This window comes from Tursiops truncatus, chromosome X, assembly GCF_011762595.2.
Source record: "Tursiops truncatus isolate mTurTru1 chromosome X, mTurTru1.mat.Y, whole genome shotgun sequence".
Lineage (NCBI taxonomy): Eukaryota > Metazoa > Chordata > Mammalia > Artiodactyla > Delphinidae > Tursiops > Tursiops truncatus.
The window spans coordinates 29,737,638-29,743,928 of record NC_047055.1 but is presented as its reverse complement, the minus strand read 5'-3'; the positions used below and the strand labels follow the sequence as shown (position 1 = coordinate 29,743,928).

General features: G+C 41.3%; 1 pseudogene; it reads right to left on the bottom strand.

Moving 5' to 3' along the window:
• Nucleotides 1–3,118: 3,118 nt before the first annotated feature.
• On the bottom strand, nucleotides 3,119–3,503 carry LOC101336569 (small ribosomal subunit protein uS10-like; annotated as a pseudogene).
• Nucleotides 3,504–6,291: the final 2,788 nt, after the last annotated feature.

Sequence of the window (6,291 nt, the reverse complement as noted above, 5' to 3'; positions counted from 1 at the left end):
TTATCTTGTCTCTTAGCACCTTGTGTTCCTCCCTCCCAGCCCTTACTAACAGCTCCAGGTCACCCAGGGGTGAGGATCTAAAATCAGCATATGAAGTGAAAAGAGCAGAGTGAAAATTACCATTATCAATCATTTAAATCTCCCAGAAAGTACAATATTGGTGCTTTGCCTACACTACCTTGTATATGTATAAATAAATGCATTATGTGCATAGGAATATCCTGTATGTAATACATTATGTAGGCAAAATATATCTCTCAGCATTTTAATTACATAAAAAGGAGAGCATTCAGAATGGAACTCACAGAAGCGCACCAATGCCACGGCTCTGTTTCTTGGCATAATTCTTTAATGCTTACCATTCCCACTAGTTTTTGTTGTTGTTGTTGTTGTTTGTTTTTTTGCGGTACGCGGGCCTCTCACTGTTGTGGCCTCTCCCGTTGCGGAGCACAGGCTCCAGACGCGCAGGCTCAGCGGCCATGGCTCACGGGCCCAGCCGCTCCGCGGCATGTGGGATCTTCCCGGACCGGGGCACGAACCCGTGACCTCTGCATCGGCAGGCGGACTCTCAACCACTGCGCCACCAGGGAAGCCCCCCCACTAGTTTTTAATCTCCATAAAGGCAGGGAACCTGCCCAATTTTGATGGCTTCTCTATCCTCTCTCTGTATTTACGCCTAACTCAGTTCTGCTTAATAAATAGATGTCAACTGACTAACTTAAAGGTGAGATGGGAGGACAGAGGCAGGATGAGGACAGAGGCAGGATGAGATTTGGTCCAGAACCAGCCTGCTCTGCCACCATGATGACCTCAACAATGACAATGTGTCCTATCAGCTGTCAGCAGATCAGCAACTCTCCTGCAGAGCGCTGGGCCACTCTGCTCCCTTCCTATCTGTCTGGGATGGATGACATTTGAACTCCTAAAAGCCAAATGATGATCAATTTATCCCACAGATTCACTTCATGAATTTCAATGTTTACTGTTTTTAAAGTAATTACACTTATATGTGCATTTCATTAAAAACAGGTACCACAAAAGAGGATGGGATAATGAGTGAATTTTGTTTTCTTTTTCACACTTTCCTGTACTTTTTAAAGTGTTCTACAATGATTATATCTTGTTTTTAAAATCAGAAAATAATGTTTGAAATATTAAGTATCACATAATCTAATTCCCATTTTAAGCTACTTTAACCTCTTTAGGATTACAAAGACTCAGTATTACACAGTTTAGGATTGTGATAAAAGTGGAGAGACACTATTTGAAAAAGTGACTGTGATCATTCCAAATATTTAAAGTGTGAAAGAGTATTATTTGATTGCTTCAAACTTGGTGCCACGCTTAATCAAAGCCAATCTCTTTCAACTGGACAAAACACATTCTCGTTGCTTTAATAAGAAGGTCACCTCTTGACTTAAGTTTGTCCTGAGTTCCATTCACCACTCTGAGGTAGGTACCGTTTCCAGGATGCCATAAATGAGGGGTTTAGTAAGGATCAGGGGAAAAAAAGAGGGAGATGAGCCACACTGCTTAGTTTCCACACATTCAAAGTGTGACTATCACCTTCCCATCACTCACCCCTTAACTTCTAGTACTTGGACATTCTGACATAGATAATTTCCTTGCAGATTCAGCTATCACTTGTATAATCCACACTCTCCAACTGTTCTATATGCAAATATGTACAAGGAGAAATAAGAAAAAGCTGATCTACAAAGGTAAAAGGCTGTAGAATGATGACAGTTTCCTCATCTCCCCTCAGATCAAGCACTGCTTGATACATAAACATCCTTTTACAGATAAGGTTAATTGCCCCTATATGCCGGATATCCCACTGAATTAGAGGACTACTGTACTTACAAAATATAGGAATGGAATTAGATCAAATATGATGTCATGGGAAGCACAGTGGGCTGACCTGAGTTCTGAGCTCCACTACCAAGTATAACTTTGGGTTAATTGTTCAATTAGAAAGTTGAGCTGGAACTCTATAGGCCATGTAAGTTCTAAAGTTCCATTATTTATCAGACTGCAACTTGTAAGCATATCACAGTAACAACTCTGTTTAGTAAATAATTAGTTTTCTTTAGCAGCACTGGGATTTTTGCACGATGCCCATAATTCACATCATTCTGGCATTAGATAAATATTCCTACTACTGAAACATAAGCCTCTTGTAGTCAGTGGCAGATTTGGGATGTAGCTGTATTATCTTCAGCTGTGATCCTCTTAGGGCTACCTAGCTCTACAAGGTCAATGCTCTGACATAGGTCTTGCAAGGTCTACCCAGGTTCTGCCGTAAGCACTCTATAATTTAAGCTGGAAAACCACTACCCGATGTAATAACTCACTATCTAGCACAGACTGAGAGAAACTGCTACTTCATTTAGAATGAAACAAAAAAATTTAAATTGCTATCATATGCCTTTTAACTTGAAAGTATTGGCCAAAATGGTAACACGCAATCTAATTAAACTACTATTTACAGTTTGCAGTAGGAATTTTGGGACTTCATGGATTCCAGGTGGATCAATCCCAAATCTCTAGCTCTGTGTCCAGCCCAGAACCATCTCCTGAGCTTTAGACCAATATAATCCAGCTGCTGATTGGATGTCTCTCCCACTTTTCTGCCCACAGACACTTAAAATCAATGCATCCCAAACTGAACCCATCATCTCCTGCTCTTGCATCCCAAATCTGCTGCTCTTTCTTTGTGTAAGATCTAAAGAACAGGACTGACATTGTCTTGGGGGCTTATGTTTTAAACCTCAGCATGTCAGCTTTGACTGCCCTCTCTCGTGCCTAATCAGTTGTCAAGTCTTGTCAAGTCAATCCCACATTCAGCGTCTCTCCCATCCATCTTCTCCTCCCCTTGTCTACTGCCCTGCCCCCTAGTTTAGACCCTATTCACTCCCAGCTATACTTCGGAAGTGATCTTCTAACTGGTCTCCATGATTTCAGTCTGTACCCTTTCCCCTTCAATCCATCGCTCACACTGCTACCAGAAAAATTGCAAAGACTTAAGATTTATACTCTTCTACCCCCAAATTTTCAGAGGCTCCCTTATGCCTGTTGAATATTGGTTTTCAGACTTAAAAAAAAATCGCAACTGATTATCAATTTATTAAAAAGCTTGATTTAAGCATCTGCAATGGCAACTTCAACCTTGACTCCTGGCTCAATACTGATGGAAGTAACATGTTTCACAACCTCAGAAGGGCTGTGCAAGGTAATGAAGTCGCTTGTGGATCCTCATCTGAAACCAATCCCAAGTCTCAGACCCTCTCACCACAAAGAGTTTTCCTTGTAGTTATTCTTAGAGTCTTGGTGGGCATCCGAACTACTCCTTTCACTTTGAGATTCTTATACTTTGTGCCTCTGATCAAGTCAACACATACCTTCTCCAAAGATTTTGTGTTGCGGCTGGTTAAGGTAATTCTAATTCGGTGAGTTGCCACTTCTGGCGCCAGGGGAGTCTTTCAGGGGTCTTGAAAAGCCATGGCTGCGGCGTGGCTTCCTGACCAGGTGGACCAGCGCTCTGCAGCAGCAGTGACCGCATCTTCCTCGAAGAACCAGACTTTTTAAAATTTTCCAAATCAGATGAATGCTTTCGTAGACAAAAATCTGACACAGACCCCAATGTATAAAACAGATAAAAATTATATTTTATTAATATGAATTTATTTTCTAAGTTAAAAATCATTACATTTATGGATCATAAAGTCAATCAGTGAGGGAAAATGAGGCTCTTCTGATAAACACAAAAATCTAAAATCAAGGGTAAGGGAACCAGATTCTTTTTTTAAAACATTTTTATTGGAGTATAGTTGATTTACAATGTTGTGTTATTTTCAGGTGTACAGCAAAGTGAATCTGTTATACATATACATATATCCACTCCTTTTTAGATTCTTTTTTCCCATATAGGCCATTACAGAGTATTGAGTAGAGTTCCCTGTGCTATACAGTAGGTCCTTATTAGTTATCTGTTTTATATGTAGTAGTGTGTATATGTCAATCCCAGTCTTCCAATTTATCCCTCCTCTCCCTTACCCCCTGGTAACCATGGGAACTACATTCTTATACTAGCATTCAATTTATTTATTTATTTTTATTTTGATTGTACAGTATTGAGAAAATTCTTACACAGTTAAGTAGCGGCAAATGCTAACGGTTTTAACAGTTCATCTTGCAGGAGATCTTATTTGCACAAGAATGCAAAAGTAGCTTTACTATAAGGTCTGCAACAAAACAAGTCAAGTGGTAGCATAAATTATTTTAATGTTTCTCATATGTTAATATTTGTGTATTACATATTAAAACGTGTAATGTATTATAGTTTCAAAATATATATTTCAGCAAATATTTTTAATGTAGAAAATTAAATCAAATATCTATGGAACGCCTAAAACACGTGTATAGAATCTTTGAGTTCGTGAAACAAGTTGAAACTCTTGCCACAAAGAAGTGGGACTTCCCTGGTGGTGCAGTGGTTAAGACTCCGCACTCCCAGTGCAGGGGGGCCCGGGTTTGATCCCTGGTCAGGGAACTAGATCCCACATGCATGCTGCAACTAAGAGTTCCCATGCCACAACTAAGGAGCCTGCATGCTGCAACTAAGGGGACCTTGAGCTGCAACTAAGGAGCCCAAGAGCTGCAACTAAGGAGCCTGCCTGCCACAACTAAGACCCGGCACAAGCAAATAAATAAATTAATGAAATAAATTTTTAAAAAAAGAAAGTGCTTGGTGATCTAGCCTCAATCTATTCTTCTGAACTTCTTGCCCTCTACTGCCTTTCACACAATCTTAAAAAGAATGAAAACCTATGTTATGTTTTCGAGATTATTAGTATTAGAATACATGTGGAAGAAAACATACTAAATACAGAAAGAATGAAATGGATAAAAATTACCCCAAATCCCTCCATCCAGGGCTGACTACCACAATGTTTTATTATAATTTCTTTCAATCTTTTACCTTTCATAGTAAGATGGATAGTTATAGAGAACTGTGCCAAGCACTTAAATAGATTATCTCATTTCATATTCACAAACACCCTATTAGGCATTCATGTCATTCACTACATGGAACACTGAGGAAACAGAGGATCATATAGGTTGAGTAACTTGCCCAAGGTCACACAGTAAAGTGCAGAGCTGGCCTTCAATTCACTATCTGCCTGACTCTAGAGACTATGGACTTAACCACAACATTGTAGTATTGCTTCCCTTTCCACGCCCTCTTTCTCTTTCTTTAGCTCTGCCACTTTAATTTAATGTTCTTTGAAGACATCTTCCTCTGCTTGTGCCATTTCCTTTGCTAAGATTTCCCTTTTTCCCTTTTCTGCTTAGCCAAATCCTAGTGACCATTCAAATGCCACCTAGTCTTCAAATCTTCTCTAAACCACCTTAAGCTCTCCTCGTAGAACTCCCGATGCTCTTTCCTGTACTCCATCTACTTCTCCTCCTGTCTCAACCTCCTTGCCTTCCCCTGCCTCCCACACTGTAACACAGACAGCAGGGCTTTACTGTGTTTGTCGGTGCTGAGTGACTCGTGGCCCCGCTCCAGTTCCCACGCTTTGGACCTGGGGCTGAGCAGTTACTCCAGGATGCAGCTACACTGGGCTGGAGGCTTGGCCCTCTGTTACAAAGTGAAACGGACGCTCCTGTGCACACAAGTCAAAAAAATCATTCCTTCTGTGATGTAGGCAGAGCCAATCTGCCACACCTCCTCCCAGGGTTGCATGTTGCATTTTTCACTTCTTCTTTTTTTTTTTTTTTTTTGATTTTATTTTTATTTTTGGCTGTGTTGGGTCTTTGTTGCTGCACGTGGGTTTTCTCTAGTTGCGGTGAGCGGGGGCTACTCTTCGTTGCGGTGCACGGGCTTCTCATTGCAGTGGCTTCTCTGTTGCGGCATGTGGGCTTCAGTAGTTGTGGCACACGGGCTCGGTAGTTGTGGCTCACGGGCTTAGCTGCTCCGCGGCATGTGGGATCCTCCCGGACCAGGGCTCGAACCCCTGTCCCCTGCACTGGCAGGCAGATTCTTAACCATTGCGCCGCCAGGGAAGCCCCATTTTTCACTCCTTTTCCCCTCAAGCCTACCCTTGACATACTTTGAAGAGGATTTCCTCTTGATAAAGTCATTCACAATGTGAGATAATGCCAGCTTTGTGATCTGCCCCCGGTTCTACAAAGGCAGCCCTGGTAGCTAAACAAGTTTTCTTTGCTTTATTCCAAACTTTTTGTGGCCTCGTAAGGAGGCCACTGCAACTGAAAAGCAATGCTCTG